This window comes from Drosophila arizonae, chromosome 5 (assembly GCF_054131065.1).
Source record: "Drosophila arizonae isolate 15081-1271.41 chromosome 5, UAZ_ARI_1.0, whole genome shotgun sequence".
Taxonomy (NCBI): Eukaryota; Metazoa; Arthropoda; class Insecta; order Diptera; family Drosophilidae; genus Drosophila; species Drosophila arizonae.
In genome coordinates, this window is record NC_142925.1 from 23,972,910 (window position 1) to 23,993,786 (window position 20,877).

Here is a 20,877-nt window from a genome sequence, read left to right on the forward strand (position 1 = left end):
TAATATTTGGCAATGGAAGGGTAGCATATTATTCAGCAATCTTTGTTCAGATTGGTTTTTGATATTTTAACAAAATCCCTTTGGGTTCTGCTTGGCCAGCATTTGCCTTGGCTTGTGGTCAATTATGTTTGACTTGTGCTGCTGCCCGAGCCTGCAAGAGAAAACTTAGCTGTGCTGCAATTTCGTTTGGATAAAGCTTAGAGTCTTTTGGGCTCTGCACAATAGATAGAATACAAGTGGATGTGTGGATGGATGCGGTCTAAAAACTCAGCCACAGACAAGTCAATAAAAAACGTAGCTAACCCAGTGACAGCACTTATCAAAACGTTCAATCAATCAATCAACTGTTGCCAGCAACTAAACACTGTACAAAAGCCAGACAAGAGAGACCCAGCCACACAAAAAAAGGCCAACACAAAAAAATATCGCTCATACGCCCATTTGTGCAGAGCAAAAAAGACAAACACCCACACACACACTCACACATGTACAATCCACGTAAATCAGCTTAGGGACGAGGAGCAACAACACAAATAGAAGGAGCAGCAGCCAAAGGCACAACAGCTACATCCAAAACGCTATAATCAAAGAGCACACACAAGGACAGCCACACACACACACACCCATATATAGGAATAGGCTCACAAATAGGTTATATGCCCGCATTGATACAAAGGACATATGGCAGGACATGGGCATAACAAACATAAAAAGGAAATGCCGCCACTGTATGTGTGTGTGTGTGTGTGTGTGTAGAAAGTTTTTTGACTGCCCCGCCCCTCGCCTGGCTTTCTCTATGGCGCTGACCCAAAGACCTGAGCGCCTGAAAAAAACAAGGCGCATGACGCAGCGCCCGGGCAACAAATCAGCGCAAATCACAATAACAAAAGGCAACATTTTTTACACTGGATATTGTTGCTGTTGCTGTTCGTTTGTCAAGCTGTCGTCGTTGTCACAGGACAACAACAAGGAGTTCACCTGCCGTTGTCGCTGTCCCTGTCGCTGCTGCTGCTTGCTGCTGCTGCTGCTGCGGCTGCCTTTGACAAGTCCGTCAGCTAGACAGTTACTCAGCTAGTCGTTCAGTCACATGTCGGTTGTGCAGACTATATAACTAGCAGAGGCGGTGCCACGCCCACACAGCTGCTCGTTAGGCATTTAGGCAGCAATATATACTTGTACATATATATACATATTCATTTAAGGAGATGTGTATATGTATATCCAAGAACTTTTGACGTCGGCGACGCGACTAATAAAGCAATTTTCGAGCATAAAAAATGAAATGTGAAAAATGTAGAAAATGGAAAATGAGACAAGCTGCAATGAGGTATATGGTGTGCGAGCGACGCCATCTTGCATATGCATACATTAAAAGAAACACACACATGCCTAAACACACACACTTTGCTCACACATATTCGCAAATTCGCAGATACTTTTTGAAGGCACATCCTTTAGATTGCGGTACATATTTGCATATGATGTCTATATGCAAATGCCAGCAGCAGTGGCTGATGCTCAGGCTGCGCTGAGAAGCTGCTGAGGCTTCTCCGGCTTCTCAGGCTGCAGCGGCATGCTTCATATTAACATATCAATCATTTGAAGAGCCCAGCTCTGAAACAACTTAGCAGCAAACTCTAGCAATGCACTTGGCCAAAAATCATGTGAGTTAGACTTATAATATTTTTAGAAATGAATAGATACAGCTAATATATGTATATTAAGTTTTTAGTTAACAACAATTTATTTATGTAAAATTAATATTACAAGTATTGCTCTATTATGTTCTATTCGTATTGCTACTAATTAATACCAAAATAATAATACACAATCCTTCATATTTTTGAACTAAGCTACAAATCCTTGAAAACCGTTTGTGGCTCTTTAAAACAAATTAAAAAAATAAAGTTTTTTTAATGTTTCTGTTGTTTTATTCTCGAAATTAATCAAAGTTACTGTAGATATTAGAAACTCAAAAAATTAAGCAGAATATCAAATTAAAATTTAGTATATTTAAGGATAATCCTAGATATACAAATTATACTAAAATTATATTGCAAATAAATCAATTTTAAATTATTATTTCTCATATTCAATTATATTTCTGCTCATAAAATTCTTGAAATTCAGTCGAAATACGTTTCTGACAATGTTAATCAAAGTATTGTATATAGATTAAGCTCAAACTTGCAATGTCAATGTATTTTCTGCGAGTGTAACAGAACTTCAAGAACTGCCTTGAGGCACTCGGCAAACATTTGGTTAATCTTACGATGGGTTTTTAGCTGTTGACAATGCATTGCGCCTTCTGCTCGGCCTCTGCTCTGCATCTGCTCTGCCTCTGCCTCTGCCTCTACCTCTACCTCTGCCTCACTTTTGTGGCAAGTTGTTACATGCAACTAATTGGAATATTGTTTGGCTTTGTGCCTCATAAATTCCGCAATCCAACAATTGGACTTGCAGTCAGTTTATTGTGCATTCGGTTATAATAAATTAATGCCACAAACTTGCTGCTAACATTGTCAACGTTATCAACTTGCCTTGGCCATTATTTAAACCGCACACACACACACACACACACACACTCGCACAACATTGTCAACATTTTGTAATTGTTGTGCTGATTGTTTAATTGCGCCCGTTTTGCGTGCACTTCCGACATTTGCGCTGCCTTCCTTCCTATCCCCCAGCTGGCTCCTCAATTGCTATTGCCACGGCTATATCCTAAAAATGTCCGCATATGTTAGAGCTTTTGAATACCCTGTAAACGCTGAAGATATCGAAAAGAAATTAAGAATTTTATATATTTAAATGAGAGCTTTATATGATAAACAAGTAATTTGTTATGCATCCCTAAGAGTTATGTGTTCTAGGCACTTCTCTGATATAATTGCAAATTCTTTATTTTAACAGAATTAGATGTATGTATAAATGTATAAGACTTTCTTGAAAAGGTCACAAAATCTGATTTAGGCAATTATATTCTTAAAGGATTTTTGACAAAACATTAAAGCTATATCGTAACATACAAAGAAATTTAACTAAATTTAAATTTAATAAAACGTATAATAATGATTTATTTCGAATTAAAATGTTTATTATTGATTTGATATTTGAAAAAAGGAATGATATAACGTTGATTTCATAAGTATTGGTAAATATATAAATATATATTATGATAGTCGTCCACACTCAGCTTTCTTTTTAGAGGTTTTAAGGAAGTTACACCCAATAATAAAATTTATGACATACAAAAAAAAATATATATATAAATAAATAAATAAATAAAATAAAATTTAAAAAAAAAATATAAAAATAAATATTATAAAATGTGAAATTAATTACAAGTTATATGCATTATACAGATTAAAATAAAAATGTATTTTATAATTATATATAATTAATTTGCAGCAGTAAATAGAGAGCATTGCTTAGTCGTGCGCTTGTCTCTTAATATTTTTTTGTTACTATTCATTTTTTATTTATCTTTTTTTTTAATTTCATTTGCTAGCCGCAAACAAATTAGCGCGACAATTTCGTCAACAGCCATTTAAATCACATGTGATTTTATAATTTATTTTATTTATATTTTATTTTCCGTCTATTTTTTCGTTACATATTTTTGCATTTTCACATAAATTGATATATATCTATATATATATATAGGTATTTATAGCGGCGTCAATTTAAATTGACTTTTTACAGTTTTGTTGCGCAAACAATTGACGTGCATAATTTAAAAATGTGTTTGCATATTTGTTGGCGAGATTTATACATTAATAGCAATACATTATTTGTGCCTTGCGGAATGATATTTTGATAGACACAATTATGAATTAGCATAATTCGCAGTTGACTTTTGTCGCAAATATTTACGTATTTATTTAAATCATTTTCGTAAACTCTTAATTTATTTAGCTGTCCCAGCTTAAAGCAAACAGAACTGCGCACAAATTATGCTTCATTGCGTTTGATTTCGCGTTGATTTATATTTTTGTATATTCTGATGGCCCCGCATTTTGCATATGCGGTTTGGCCCAACCGTTTGTCCATAATCCCTTTGTCCTTTTGCTCCTGCCGCTCGCACGCTCCTGCGGCCACATAAAACGGCTATTAAAAAGCCGTTGTGCGCTGTGCGCTTTAATTGCATTTTATTAGAATTTATTGACACTTGGCGGCAGCAGCTGTCCAACGGTTTTTTTATAAACACCGAATAAAAAATACAATTAGGGCAATTTAATTTCGCGTTATTTATTTATTTATTGGCTTTCGTTCTTTTTGATTAAATGTGTAAAAGCTAGACGTAAAGAGTTGTTATTATCTAGTTGACTTTGTTGGTTTATTTAGTTATTTTAGCAAAACTATGACGGCATCTAAGAAGGATTAAATGCCACGAGTGAGCAGCACAGTTTTAGCAGCACAGTTTATGCAAAAATAATTATTTATTTATGTGTTTATTCTCTATGTCAATTAATATAGAGAATAATCAGCTAGATAGCTAATTATTTAAACATAAATTAGCTAAATATAGTTGTTAAAATTATTTGATAGAAAAACAAATAATTAGTTTTTTTGACTTCACTTCAATATTAATTGGAGTTTATTTGAATTTATTTACCTTAAGTGTCTTTTTACAGATGTTTTATGATTTTTATTAGAGTCTCTTAAATTGACTTTATATCTTATTATTTCAACTGTCTAACTTCACTTTTCATTTTAGAATTTTGAATGAGCTTCACTTGTTCTTTTCTCCAGGTCTAATTAAAATTACTTTATTTGTAAATCAGCTCAGCTCTTAAGTTTGGAATATTATCAACCTGCAAGCTCATATAAATATTAACTTAAGCAAAGTCAAACAAAAGTAGTATCATCATTATTGTTTGTGTTTTGATTTTGATGAGAAGCTATTGAGTGCATGTTCGATATTCTAATGTCTCCAAATTTTCTGCGCATGATGCAATTCACTGATGTCATTGCCTCAGAGACTCTTAAACAATATATTGTATAATATGCAATATATACATAACTTATACAAGTATATATGCTTATATATATTTGTGCAATGAGCGAATATCAAATTGCGTCATTGTCTCAGTTTCGACGCAGTCCGCTACAGTTTGGAACAAACGAGTTTTGAGCTCAATTTCAACATTATTTCAGTGATTTCTTAATGCCGCTGCGGATGCTGTGCGCCGCGATGATTACCAATTAGATGAAACTAGATACCAGCTGAGATATAGAGTGACAGAGGGGTAGGGAAAGGGAGATGGCATTGCCATTGATGCTTGAGTTGAGCTGCCTACTGAGAGCGTTTCAACCGAGATTGGCAGGCAGCCTCCGCTCGCTGCAATTTAATGAATATGTAATATGGTCGAAAAGCAGAAAAAGCATTGGCGCATAAATTTGGAGCATCCCTCCTGCTGGAATAAGGAAAATATCATTATCATTGTCTGTGCCATCTGCCTTCCGCCTTCTGCCTTCTGCCTTCTGCCTTCTGCCACACTTTCTATCTAGCTTCGCCTTTTACTTTTCATCTGCTCCTCGGCTATTTTTTCTGCCCTGCACTTGGCAGCTGCTCTCCTGCGGGTGCGTCTAAAAATTTCCAGCATGCCAATCTGGCAAAAACTTTTCGTACCCCAGCAGTAGGAGCAGCAGGGGTAGCAGGAGCAGCAGGAGCAGCTTTGCCCAATTTGATTTTTCTCGACTGTGCTTGGGGCGCTCGCGCGCTCGCACTCCCCGCAGTTTTTCATTTACTTTTCTCGTAATTGCTGCAACATAATTTGATTATTAAATTTAAATATTTATTGAAATGTTTTGTCTTACTTCTACAAGCTGTAAAGCTCTCGCACATTCGGCAAGCGAGTAGAAGCTGCGATGTTGTGTGCAATTTGTTAATCAATTAGTCGAAAAGCCGATGTTGTCGCAAGATTTATGCGGCTCATAAATGTCAAATGCAAATGCACACGGAAATACCTGGCTCAGCGCCTTGTAACTGTCGCATGAATACCATTTCTATATATTCAAATACTGCAATATATAGGAAGCCTCAATTAATCTTGATAATGTCAGCTTACAAACTGCTTGACTTCTGCTCGCCGGGGCAGGAGGCGAGGGTTGAGCTGCATCAATAAATGCCCATCAGCTGCAGCAACTGTGGGAATAGAAACAAGTGGCAGGACTCTGCAATACTATGTAGGACATTTCAAATAAAATATTTCATGCAAAATTTACAAAGCACTGAGAGTGGTGGAGTGTGAGAGAGACAGAGATAGACAGAGGGGAGCGACAGAGGTAGGGTGGGAATAGACAAACGAATACTCTAAAGAAACCATATGTCAATTGCACACACATATACACCCACGCACACTCACACACACTCACACACACATTGAATTGTAACGGACAGCAGACAAGCAAACTTAAATGCTCAGCCCCCCCCTCTAACCCTGTGGACAAACACAATGGCATGTCAAATGCAAAAACACATTCCGCAAAGGCGTGCGGGCGGTGGGTCTGGGGAGGCGAGGAATAACTACACAATGTTTTTGAGTGCCAGCCATGCTCCGCCTGCTGCGCTCCTGCCTGCCTTCGTGTTGCCTTTTTTGGGTGCGCTGTCGTCTTTGCTGCACCTACAACTTCCGGCCTTTGTTGGAATAACCATAAAATCAAGATAAGTTATTGGATTTGCTGGACAGGAAGCAGGGTATAAGCGCACTCTGTGCTCTCTCCAACGCAGCTGCCAGCGTTGCCAGACTCTGCGACTGTGACTGCGAATCTGACTGTGATTGTGACTGTGACTGTGACTGCGACTGTGAATGTTTGCCTGTCCTTGCTTGAGTCCTTTGAGCTCTGTCGTAGATTAATTGCGTTTTTTTTTTTACGTTTTTGTCGAAAAATTACATTTTTTGTGTGCAATATGAAAATCCCTTTTTTGTGTATACCTTGTAATTTAAAAAGGAGCATATAGTTGACTTGGCAAATGCTTATAGAAAAGACAAAAGCGAAATCATGGAATAAATTACTTCATAGTGGTTATATTGTAATAAAGGTTTACTATATTATACTTCAATGTAAATGGAGCTAATCCTTAACATATAAACAAGGTGTACATAAAAATTGTACAGCTTAAGTTATTTATGTGAAATATTTATGAGAGTAATGTAAATTTTAATATATCTTATAAGCAACTGCAATTTTATAAAGAAAGGGTAACTCATAGTTGGGCAAACTCCACAAACATTTCTTGCCACTTTTTTTGTTTTTTATTTTTATTCATATATTTTTGCCTGCCGCCTGTGAACTTTTGTGTGGCAGAGCAATTGCCCAGGCGACCTGGCACCACGGCCACGTCCTGCTATAGTTTCCATGGCTGGTTCCCAGCCCCAGCCCCTACCCCTGCCGCTGTCTGTCCCCACAGGAGCTGCTCGACTGGCTTTTCTTTATATAAATAGTGGCGCTGGCGTTGGCGTTGTCGCTGTTGTTGGCGCGCACAATGCGCAGCTTAGCGCCTCTGCTAGCCCAGTGGGTGGCTGGGGGGTGTAAGATGCCACGCCCACTAGTGACTCTATGTGCTGTGTGGCGCCACACAATCAGTTTGCCGCACTTGGCTCTCTTGGAAAATCGTTGCCGGTCGCTCGGCTGCTCGTCCGTCGGCACTTCAAGGGCCTGGCCCAGGCTCTGGCTCCTGCGTCGCTGGGGCTGGGGCTGTGGCTGTGGCTGGGGCTGGCGAGGGGCTCTAATGCGATTAAGCCGCTTGTTGTGGCTGTCAACGCGTTGACTGGCTGACTTTCAGCCCGCGTGCCGCATACCACACGCTGACTGCCCCGCGCTGCCCCGCCTGCCCTCAGCCCGCTGCCCGCTGCCCGCTGCCAGTGCTCGACAAGCTGCTTTTGTAATTCACTTAAGTGTGGCATTTTGGCCTGCGGTAAACGGCCGCCATTGTGCGAGTGCCCATGCTCCATGCTCCATGGCATATGCCCCGTTGCCCCCTAGCTGCCCCCCTCCAACACACGCACACACACACAGATCTCTTTAGCATACGGCCCTGAGCACAGTTGGACAGTTATAGCGAGAGCTAGAGCTAGAGCTTGAGCTGGAGCTAGAGCTGGAGCGCTTACCTTTGACTACGTGGCGTGTCCAGGGGGCAAGGGCTTTGGTTTAATCATAAATTTCATTTCGCTCAAGTGCCGCATGTTAAACACAATTCTCTATGCGCCACGCTTTTCAACCTGGCACAAAGCCGCAGTGGCTCAACTGGCTGGCATACAGTGCCGGCCATCAGAGCCACTGTCTGAGCCTGGTCCTTAACCCGGCTAACTACAATTTATGATGACATTATGGCGTGCGACTGTAATCAGATAGCAGCCAGCGACTCCGAGTCCGAGTTACAGTTAAACGTAAAAGTTCTATTAAGTAGCTCCCGAGGAGGGGGCGAAGGGCGGGCAAGTGTCACTAAGCGCCACGCCTTACGCTCAGATACCCTGCAAACCGATTAAATGTATATCGACTATTGCTAAGACCATCATTAAAAGTGAACTGCTCAATTCTTTAGCCTTGAATTAATTCGAATATCAAATATCGTTTTCCCCAAGTTATTCATTGAATGCAACTGAATATCTTTAGTTGCCCGAGAGTGTGTATGGAATCAAGGTTAGCTTGCAGTTTATAGATAGTATAGGGTATTAGCAAGTCAAGCCTGCGATTAACTCGCCTGCTCTGTGTCACTTGCCGCACGCACGGGCTGCAGCCCAGAGGGCCAGGAAATCTTTATGAGCTCACACGCTCATCAGGAAGCGCTGGCTCCGGCAATCAGGCCGTTAGTCCTACAGGAGGAGGAGTAGGGGGAGGGTGGCTAGAGACTAGAGGGTTTGAGGGTTTGAGGCGTTGCCAATTGGAGTTTATTAATTTGGGGCCGTGCGTGTTGAAAGCCGCAGTTGAGTCGAGTCGAGATATTTACAATTGTTGTAAATATTTCCTTTATTATTGTAATTATATTTATGGCCGAACGGAAGCGGAATGTGGAACGTGCTGACGAGGGCCAGTGCGAGGGCGGGGCTGGCCACCAGCTCTACCACGCCTCGCCTCAAGGTTGCGTGTCAGCACCTGGCAATATTTTTTAATATTTTTTGACATTTTTTGCTGTTGACTCTTTGACTATTTGAACAGACTTTGATTGGCCCCGAACGAGCGAGCTAGAGTACGGCCCAATTAGTTAAATATTTTGTAAACAATTTTTATTATTTTAATGTGCGGCAATTTTGTGGCAATTGTGGAAATTGTGTAAATTGCGGCGAAGGAAAATACGCTCGTTTTCCCGCTTGACTCTAACTGTTGTTGATGCTTGTTTGCTTTTGCAGAGGCCAAAATTTTATGCCAAGTGCCCGGGGCAAAGGAGACGGGACACGGGACACGGGACCCGGGACCCGGCACGCAGGATGCAGGATGAAGGACGAAGGACGAAACACGAAAGACGGCATGCGTTCTCTAGCACACACTTCCGGCACGAGCTCGTCAGACTTGACTTGACTTGAGACTTCAGAAAACTTGGCTACTCTCGCTCTGTCTCTCTTTTTCGCTTTAGAGCGGGGCGTGGCAGCACCCCAGATGTCTCAGGTAATTATGCATATTTAAGCAGTTTTGTCTACAACAGTTTTGCGAACCTAAAAGCGTCCTTTCAAATGAATTATTTATGCAAACTGTGTGAGGGGACGCAGGGTGGGCGGGGCGTGGCACAGAGCGTAGCTAGGATCCTGGCATATGCAAACATTACCTCAAGTCGTTGTCAAGTGGATTTAATGGAGCCTGGGGCCTGACAGCCCCGTTGTATACGTAATGTGGTAATGTGTTTATGTGCTCTTTAAAGCCCATCCGCACACACACACGCACACCAGCACGCACGCACACGCACACGCACACACGTTGACGGCGGTCTGTAGTTATAATTGCGTCCCTCTAAATACACATGGAAATGCCATACATCTACATAGAAATGTGTACTTCTATATTGCGCCTTGAAATTAATGCCACACTATTAATGCTAATGTCGAAACATCGCTCCAACGCACTTCACATTTGTCAATGACGAAACATTTACGCCATCCATACCCTATCGGGAAAAACAGCAAGTAGGTTAGAGGGCATATTCAACTAGTGGGAAGCTATGTGACAGCTTTGGGTAAACAGAGTATTTGGCTCGTATTGCAATTCAAACTAATTGAATAGCTAAGTCCATGAAATATACCAACTTTGATTTATTTTTCATTACTATATCCTATATAAATGTATAGTAGATACTATTATATATAGTATACACTATCTACTCATGTATTAGGCTCTATAGATTTGCAATGCTTCGAAAAGAAAGCTCTAACAACTCCCCTAACTCATTTTATTCAATGGAAGATTCCTTTCAGCTACTTCATTGAGTCCTCCTAGCACATCTGTCTGTCTGTCATACATATTCTTGTACGCCTGTATGGTATATATCATATGATTTGCATTTTTGTTAATAGCAAAGTGTAAAGTATAAAATATATAACTTATACCAATATATAAAAAATTCGCTGAAATCAACCTCAAGCGAATCTGGATTAGTAATAGACTGAATACAACCTGAATTAAAACCTCTGGGCTTTTGGCTTTTAAGCTAAATCAATTGAATTAAAATCGTTTGGCTAAAAATAAAGATTTTTGATTACTTACCCAGCTTATTATAATGCAGCTACTTAGCCCTTATTTATGTATATTATATCACACCAGCTAAATTTTCAGAATTTCTGCCAAGTATTTGCATTCGTCTACACTTGATTAAATCAAATCAAAATTGAATCAAAATATTTCAATAATAAGGTATTTCCAGAAAATTACAAAAGCATAAATATCTGTAAATATTGCAAGGAATTTATTTATGCAAAAGTTTAATTTTAATGTTTTTTGGCTTATACTCTGTGTTGTTAACATATTAATATATTCGAATGATATTATTATATATAGCAAACAGAAGAATTGGGAAAGTGTGTTCAGCAGTCGTCTATTCTGAATCACTTTGATTTGATCTTCTTCAGAGCGATTTCATTTCATTTCATCTCATTTCATTTCACTTTACACACACACCAATACACACACCTACACACACCTACACACACACACATACACCCACACACACTTGACTACACAGCTTTGCTTTCAGCTTAATTGTTTTGCAACTAAACATCAGAGCCAAATGCCTTTCATCATTTTGCCATGAAGCAAAACCAATGACCATTGTTGTTGTTGCTGTAGTTGTTGTAGTTGCTGGACCGGGGCAAAATCGTGTCTAAGTAGCTTTTGTGCAAATGAAATGCGGAAAATGAAGGAACAGCGGAAAGCAAAGGCAACGAAAATGTCGAGACTGTAGCGCACTTTGAGGCGAGAATCAAAAGCGCCATTGAGCTGGCTGTCTGTGTGGGTGAATGAGTGTGGGTGAATGAATGTGGGTGAATGAATGTGGGCGAGTGAGTGTCCTGCCGATTGCCTTGGCAGCTAATTAAAATGTATTTAAGTGCGTTGTCACCTCCCATCCGCCCCGAGAGTCGCGCCGCTACAGCTGTAAATCGAGTTTGTAATTTATGCCATTTTAATGGAATTTTCGAGGCTCGCACACACACACTCAAAGACAAATAACAAATTGGTTTACTTAGGATCGTGGGACATGTGTAACGGGCAAGGACAACATTGAGGCAAACAGAACACAAAAATACTCGGAAATTAGCATAGTTTTAGGCAGCAGCCAAACATTCGCCGAAGCATAGTTTTGCGGGCCAAGAAAAGTTTTTTGATGTTTTTGCCAATTTCCCGTGCAAACGATTTACGGCACAACCAAAATTTGAGAGAGAGAAAGAGAGAGAATGAGAGAGAGTGAATGAGAGATATGGCTAAACAGACAGAGAAATATATTTAAAGGCGCGTTTAATTTATTGATTTGGGTTAGGGGTAGCAGCAGGAGCAGCAGTAGGAGAAGAAGAAATAGGCAACTGCCTCCACTTTTTGGCAGGAGGCGTTTCGAATTTCGAGCTGGGCGTTGCCCGCAGCCATGTTCTAGCTGTGCAAATTTATATGTTTGCCCTAAATAGCAATCAAAGGGTTAACAATGAATGCTCCTCACACTCTCGCTACCCCTGAGCACAAATGTTCACTTAATTGAACTTTGAACCGAAACGCCACGAAATGCCAAGCGTATTGAATTCCAATTGGCTGCGAACTCTTCTTGAGTGCTTTTCGCAGAGGAATTCAAATAGTTGCGGCTGCCTAAATAAACTCGCCAAGGACTTGGTCGCTGGGCCCGCTGCTGAGGCTGATCTGTCATTTGCTGGGCCCGTTGTTTGTTTTGTTTTGCTTGCCGTTGTTGCTGCTCCTGCTGCTGCTGTTGTTGTTGTTGTTGTTGTTGTTGTCAGTTGCTTTGTTGTTGCGCTGATAAATGTGCCGCAGGCGGCCAAAAACCAAAAACAAACACATAAATCAGCAGCCACGTGGATAGGCCGACGGCCAGCAGGAGGCGGGGCCAAGTGACAGTTGGCCAGCAAGTTAAAGTTAAACATTCTTATAATTATTGGCCGACTTGGCTATTGAAATCTTTAGATTCGCCCAGCCTTTTAACAGCCAAAGTTTTTATGAGCTTGCAGCTTTAAGAATGCCTGCAAAAATATCTACAGAATATATCTGAGCCTAGACTATGGAGAAAAGAGACGGATTTCATGGTACTACTTTTCAGATGCTGAAGGCTTTTACTGCTATTCACTTTGTCAAGCATAAGTGTACTGATTTCCAAGGACTCCTCCCATTCAATTTTCTAGAATTTTAGTTTGAAAATTCCTTTAGCAATTCCAAGCACATTTTGACCTTTATCGAACAAATTTGTTAACACAAAATGCGATTTGCTGGCCGAAACGAGCGGCACAACCAACTTTCCAATTGCCAAATTCAGAATCTGAAATCCAAAATCCGAAATCCAACTACATTCTGTCCGAGGGCAAACAATGCAGTCAGGCAGAAGTGTGTGTCTGTGTGTGTGTGTATGTGTGAGTGTGTGTGTTTGTGGCAAAAGCCAAATGAAATTTGGCTATACTCAAGCTGAATCGGATGCTGTGCGACACACACGCAGTGAGCGAAAGAGAGAGAGAGAGAGAGAGAGATAGAGCGAGGCAGAAGAAGAGACTTGCTGCCAACCACAACAGCCGAAATTTATGCCAATATTTGCATTCAATGCCCCAAAAACAAAACCGTAAAATGGTTGTTGGCACAGTCCCTGAGAGTTTGGCCAGCACAGCAGGCGGCAGGCAGCAGGCAGCAGGCAAAGAGAAAGGGGGGTGAAAAGGGAAGGGATAGCTGTGGATAATATGCAGGCTGTGCCGCCTGCATTACTGCGTAGGCTCAAAATTTCATATTTATGATAGCAGGCGACGGCGGCTGACCAGGAGAAGCTGAAAGGGGGAGAGGGGGCAGGGCAGTGTGAATGTGTGCATTGACTGCAATAATTCAATTGCACACCTACGCAATTTACTGGCGCCACAACAGCAAAAGCAACAACAGCAACGGCAGCAACATCTGTGGAGGAACAAGAACAACAACAATCAGCAGGCAGCAGGCAGCAGGCAGCCTATCGGAATATTGAAATATCGTAGCAGTTGCTCCACTGGTCAGCACTGGGAAAACGTTTAAAGCGCTCGAAAGCACACACACACACTCACATGCAAACAACCACACACATTGCTAAAGCAAACATAGCCAACATTTAGCATATTCCGAAAGTTAGAAGCCCAAAAAGCTACGAGAGTCTCTCACACTTGAACCGCTTCGTGTCTGCTGCAGGAGTTGGGCATAATTGGATTTGTTTAGCTGTCAATATTATGTCAGAAGTTGACATCAAGAGTTTGACACATGACTGCAAGGCATAGCGTAGCAAGGCGAGGGCGGTCGGCGGTCGGGGCGTGGCGCGACAGACAGGCGAGTCAGATAGACAAGTCGATAGCAATGGAGCTACGAAAGAGATACAGGCACTCACAAATTAGACGGAACAATCAGACAGACACGGACCCAGTGAAACGGACGGACAGACAGCGAGAGCGGGCAAGTCAGGCAATATGAATAGCTAAAAAGTCTTTTGTCTATATTTAAATGGAAGTGGAGTCTATGGAATACGTAGAAGTGCTTGCTGCAAGGAAACAGTTAGTTGAGGCTTCAGTTGAATAATAGTAATTCAGATCCAGATCATAATGCTGGATTAGTTAAGAACAATGATTAGTTAATAGCACAATTTGTATGGAATAGCACTAAATCATATTTGACTGAATTTTCCTATTGATATCTGGAAATATCTGGAAATTTATTGAACAATTATGTACGAGCTAAATGAGACTCGGAAGACTAATGTTTGCGTATAATATTTTCAATACTTATTGAAGAATTGTTAAAGAATCTAGAAATTTCTTATGTATTAATTTGTTCAGCAATATTATATTCAATATGAGTTCGTTGGGACACATCAGCTGATCGAACTAGAGCGGAATCTATTTCTTCTTTTCTTTCATATTGAATTGTTCATCAATATCATCCCAACGAACTCAAAATCTAGCTAGAGCAGAATCAGAAAATTCTCATTATTATCTTAACAAAAGTGTTGATGAAATATAAGAGACCAGACCTCTAGCTGCCCTCAAGAGAACTTTGCTAAAATATTTTTGAAAAATAAAAGATTTTTAAAATACCATATGCTTCAATAGGGAATAAACAAGAGTCAACTGTAGGTTACACAGGGTAGCTGCTAGTCTAGCATGCTCTACCACAGCGCTAACATGTGTCGAACTTTGAATGGACTGACACCCAAGTTAAGTGAATGATTCAAAAAAAAAAAAAAAAAAAAAAAAAATTTTAAAAAAGTAGAAGAGCAAAAAGTGGAGGATATACATAAATGTTGACATTCGAATGACGTGATTCGAAGCTTTTTATAGCACCGTCCCAGGCGCGAGTATCACATATTATGGGTGTCGATGAAGGGGCGGGAGGGTGCCTGGCATGAGACGGCAGCTGCTTTTGACACTCGACATTTTTGGACGGCTTTTGTCAAGGTGTCGAGCACATCAAAGCCGGCAAAAAGGGTTAGACTCAAGTCGGCCCTTGACATAGCTCGGCGTCTGTTCGTCCAGTTCGATTGTCCTTTCATGTCCTTCGGCAATGCAAGCAATTTGCTGAGCTAGCTGATAGCCACTCGAGTGGCCTTCACAAACATCCGGCTACATATGCTGTGTAATACTATTAGCTCTCATATCAATTACCGAGCTGAGACCCACGTCTTCGTCTTTGCCGCTGCAGCATCATCGTCTACGTCTGTTGTTGCCTTGGCAAACATTGCGTATACGTAACGTGTGTTTTCTTTAGCTGGCATATATTTAACTTGCAGCTCAAGCCAAACACTTGAGCCGTAAACCAAAATTAAAACAAGTGCACAAGAGCTGCTCATTAGCCACGCCCACGCACACAAACGCACACACACACAACAGCTGTTATTGTTGTTGTTGTTGTGGCACATGAATGATTTACATTTTGCTTGGCGGCGCCCAAACAGAGTTTTAATAAAGTATTTGCTCACTCGAGTGCAGCAACAGCAAGAAGCAACGACAACAACAACAATAACGACAGCAAATACAAACAATCTGCATATAAAGTGCTGAGCTGACCGACTATGAAATACCATGTAAAAATAAAATTAAAACTATAGAAATGCACTTTTGAATATGATAAATAAAATATAAAAATAAATATTTATAGTATAATAAAAAATTATTATAAATATTAAAAGAATATTCTTATATAATAATAAGTATAATAAATATCTCTAAAATAATAAATAAGGAGTAGAATAAAAATGAATAGATCTTAAGTTTACCCTGCTGTATGTGTACAGGGTATGCAAAGTGCAAACACTCAATGCCCGAAAAAACGAGAGGGAGATGACACAAGTGTGTAAAAAAGATAGAGAGAGATGCAGGAATATAGAGAAGGACGTGTGAGAGGTAAAGAGCTGGAGACAGCATGGAGCCAAAAAGTTGACTTTTGCAATCAGCAGGAGCTGCAGCTGGCTGTGCGCTGACGTTGATGGGTGAGCGGCAAATTTTCAAGCTGACTGAATGACTGACAGAGGGCATAAAGTGGGCACACGACGGGTGGTGTGAGCAGGAGGGGAGAGGCGACTGGCTGTGAGTTAAGTGGCTGACTTGGCACTGGCATAATTTACATATGCCAAACATGCAGCAAGGAGCAGCAGCAGCAGCAGCAGCAGCAGCAACAACAACAACAGCAGCAGAAACCAACAACAAATGAGCGCCGCATTGTTGGCAGGCACCTGCAGAAAGCCACACACATATACAACACACACACACACTCTCAGTCACAGGCGTTTGCAGAGCATTCTCAGCTAGGGTTTATTTATATGAGTGATTAGCCACTGACAGAAGTTTGCAGCTGAAGGCAAGGGCTCATCTCAGCTGACTGACAGTTGCCGTGTTTATTTATTAGTGTGTGTGCAGGTGTGTGCAGGTGTGTGCAAGTGTGTGTGGCTGTCATGCCGTCTGTCTGTTTGTGGCAGGCAAATATAAATAGCTGCAACAGCTGCCACATTGCACGTGCCACAAGGCCTTCGGCGCAGAGCTTGAACGGACTTTAACTCCTTGGCTACGGCTTAAAGCAGACAGCCAAAAGTTAAGCCCTAAAAGCCCTCTCCCCCTCCCTCCAAGTCACCCTAATGCTGCCTGTCAATATTTGAGTTTATTTGCAGCAGCAGCAGCTTCTGTAGCCGCTTGAGATTTGCTTTTTACGTGGCACGTTGCACGTTGCACACGTCGCAGCTGGATGGTAATTGAGTTGGAAAAATGTTGTTGACGCGAACGCCCAGCTCGGCGCGACATGCTGCGACAATTGCAAGCAGCTACCACGCCCCCTCGACTAGTCCCCTGGCCGCCCACTCGTTACACATGGCTGCCTCCTGCCCGCCCGCCTGCCCCGCACTTTGCATATTATTACGTGAATTCTTTTCGTTTGCTGCAATTTCTGCGCTTTTGCGTTCGCTCTCGCCCGCTTCGATTTCTTTTTGTTGCATGCTGCTGGCTGGAAAACATGTGCGCAAACATTTAAATCAATTGTGCCCCAATGCAGCGCCCCGCCCATGCCGCCGCCCTATTCGCAATTGTTATGCAAAATTCGCGCCACGCGCGCAAATCAAGCAACAAAATGCACCAAAATTGACACGGCCCGCAGATGCTGCCATCAATTTGGTGGCAGTCCCCAAATACCAAAAGTGTTGCAACATCAATTGCCGCCGATGCCGAACGATGCCGACAAGGTGGCTGCAACGGGGCATGCAGCATGCTGCCAATTTGATTATATTCCTACAAAGTCCTCGAGCGCCGTTCAATGAGAAAAATTCCATGGCCTTTCGTTTTTTATTGAAGGCAATCAATTACACTAAATTGAGAATTTTAGAAACAAAAATATGAATTGCATAGAGACATTTCCCAACTAAATATTTCATCAAAAATTTTGGGAGAATGAATTTAATAAAATATGCGAGAAAGTGATTTATTAATATTTTTTTGTCATCAAAATTTGCTTCAGCTTAATTTTTTAAATTAATTAAACAAAGTCCCAACAATATAAGATAATTACTGATTTTTAAATAATAATTTGATTTGAGGGAATGGTTTGAATATAGAAATAAAAATTATTCTTGATATAGTAAAACTACATAATAATATATTATATGCTCGTATATATAAAAGAATTATTATATGACTATAAAATAACTTATATATAAGATCAGCATATGGACAAAAAATATTAATTGAATTATTCAATTACACAGTTAACCATGCAGATATATGTATATCAATCAGCAATGAATAAATCATAGGAGCTTTTTACAGGTCGCCATCTCTAAGTAAATTCCCGTATCAATTTTATATTGAAAAATTGCATTATGCAAATTGTTGCTTATCGATTGGATAGGCTGTTTCTAATATCCTGATTTGCTTTTCAAGTAAATGGGCCGTGTGACTTGTCCGACAGTTTTTCTGCTGCTTCTTCTTTTTTCAATTTCGATTTTGCGGAGCGATTTAAATTTTAAGCCGCTGTCGTCGCAGTTTTCCTTGGCATTTGCCATGGCAAAGAAAAAAAAAAACCAAACTGAAAGAAAATTGCATAAAAATTCGCCCTGCTTCGCCTTCTGTGCAGCCGGAAGTAGGCAAGGGGCGAGACGTAGGCTAGGGCACTATAGTTAGCTGTGGCTAGCTGTCTCTTTCTATTTTCTGCTGCAAGGTGCACAGTTTCTCACACAGACACACGGCGAAGGTCGCGCCACAGTTGCATGGCATGACATGGCATTATACGAGCCTTGGATACAGTGAAGACTCGTTGCCCGCGCCGGCGGCTGTCCTCAATGGAAAGAAGAAGAAGAAGCACTAGCAACAGCAGCAGCAGCAGCAAATAAAAAGAATAACTTTTCCAACTAAGCCCACTTGAAAGCCAATAAGGTGGAAAAGCAGCAGCAGAAATTGTACATTTTTCACATTTTGCAACTAGTTCTGTGGCAGCCACAAAGAGCCATCAACATTTGTGTCTCTGTGTGTGTGTGTGTGTGTTATGCAAATGATATAGTGCTCGTAATAAACCTATTATTACTAGTCTTTAAGCTATCTAAATTCATATAATTAAATTAATTTCCTTCTCCCTCTCTCTCTCCCTCTCTCTCTTGCAGACACGCACAGCCCAGCGCGATTTATGATTCAGGTAAATATTTATGTAGATTATAAATATTCTTTATTATAGCACTTAATTGCTCTGTTCACACCACGCTTGCTCCAAGAGAATATTAGACCGAAAGAAACTTTTTTATACATAGCAGAAATATAAACATCAGTGTTAGAAGTGAATACGCAGGGTTAATTATAACAAATATGTTCTGTATGTAAATTTAAGCAAAAGCTTATCTTAGGTGTTTTCTATAAAAACTTGTCTCAAATTAAAATGAAAAGTAGAGTAAATTTATTATCGCTGTTATAGAAAAAATTGTTTAAGCGTCTAAAATAAATCTTTCAATAGTTTTTCTTACTTACAGAAGTTACCTAATGTAATGTAGATTTTCACTCGATAAACTTACAATTTACATATTTCTGGCTCTACTGAATTTAGAAGACATCAAACTAGATACAGCCAACTAACTTTATTCATTACTAATGACCATCGGCCGTCGGAAGAGTTCTTTCACGAATTTCGCATATGCATCATCTACTCAAGCTCCCATTAATTTGTGAATTTCTTAGTAAAATGAATTTTCAATTTATGTAAAATATATTCAAGAAATATTTACCTTCAATTACGTCTTAAAGTAACATTTGTCTTAGAGTATATTATCACATCACTTAAACTACTAATACTGCAGCCTTAATTAGCTGTGAATATATCGCGCTCTGCGATTCAGCGTGGGTATTTCCACTGTTTCACAGTTCTCAGCCAATTTAGTCCCTTACAACATTTATTTTATATATATATATTATTTACTCTCTCGCTTTTTTTCAAAAAGTTTCTTGACTTTTAGTGGCTTTTGGCAAGTGCTCGCAATTAAATTTAATTAGTTTAACTTAAAACTGCAAAAACTAATTGCTCGATGCGTGCGCGTCTCAAATCTTTTCCATTTAATTTGCTTTTTATGACGAGTTGTCGCTGCTGCCTCCGTTGTTGTTTCCACAGAATTTTTACGAGTGCCAAACGTGCGAAACTTTAGTTACAGCACAAAAAAATAAGCACGCATTTAACTAGCAGTTTATGAGAGGGCAAGAGAAAGCGGAAGGGGTGGAAGAGGGGGAGCAGAGACTGTGGCAAGTCGAAGCTACGGCATGATTTGCCACTAATTGGCCAGATAAGCGCTTTTTAGACATGTTTTAATTGGCCACAATAGCTGTTAACTGTAAATTGTGGCACACACACACACACATACACATTTATACACTCGTCAGGTGTGGCAAGCAGCTCTAATCAGCTGCAGTTAGTCCCTCTCTCTCTCTCTCCCTGTCCCTCTCGTGCTCAGTGTCTGTGTGGCACTTGCAAGTTTTTGGGCAACTGCTGCCGCACATGCAACTTTCGCAAATTAAAAGCATACTTCTTGGCGACTTGCAACCGCACGACAATGCAATAAAAGTAAACTAGTTGCAACTGCTCCCTGCAACATGGCCAAAACAATTGAGCAACTCGTTCAAGAACAAAATCAAAATGCGCTGATAGAAACCAATGCGAGGGAGTGAGAGAACCAAGTACATGAGACACACACACACACACACACGCGCAAAAAAAAGAAAGAAACTTTATCCTGCGACATGTTGCAGTGTCCTTACATATTGAATGTTTATTTGCATGCAATGAGGCATGTGTGTGTGCATGTGTGTGTGTGTGTGTGTGCATGGGAAAACTTTGGCTGTAGTTTAAAATAGGTCGTTGTAGTCATGCCGGCAACAAGGGGTTAACAGCGTTCTTAATATCGCATAAAAAGTGAACAGCCAAATAAATAAAAAAAAATCGAGCAAGAAAACTGCGTAACAAAGTTAAAATGAAACTTTCGCGAAACTTTGCAACACTGCTCGCAGCTTATATGGCTTTAAGCTCTTCGGCTGTACAAAATGGCTGCCCGCCCTTAGAACGGGGCGTGGCTTTTATTAAAGCACGGCTTAGGCTCAGTTTCGCAATTTAAGCAAATCGATAAGTCGCAGCTTAAGGCGGCGCACGTGTCCCGTGCATCGAATTGCTCAGCTTTGCGAAACGGGGGCGTGGCCTAATCTTCGAGCCGCTCCATTTGCGGCT

General features: G+C 40.6%; 1 long non-coding RNA gene across 3 annotated transcripts in view; it reads left to right on the plus strand.

Moving 5' to 3' along the window:
* LOC108617450 (uncharacterized) overlaps positions 1-20,877 on the plus strand; it is a 75,626-nt gene that overhangs the window by 33,170 nt on the left and 21,579 nt on the right. For all 3 annotated transcript variants that reach the window (XR_016270526.1, XR_016270527.1, XR_001916103.2), the window contains exons 4-5: positions 9,357-9,612; positions 18,782-18,813. This is a non-coding gene — a long non-coding RNA (uncharacterized LOC108617450). The remainder of the gene's footprint in view (positions 1-9,356; positions 9,613-18,781; positions 18,814-20,877) is intronic.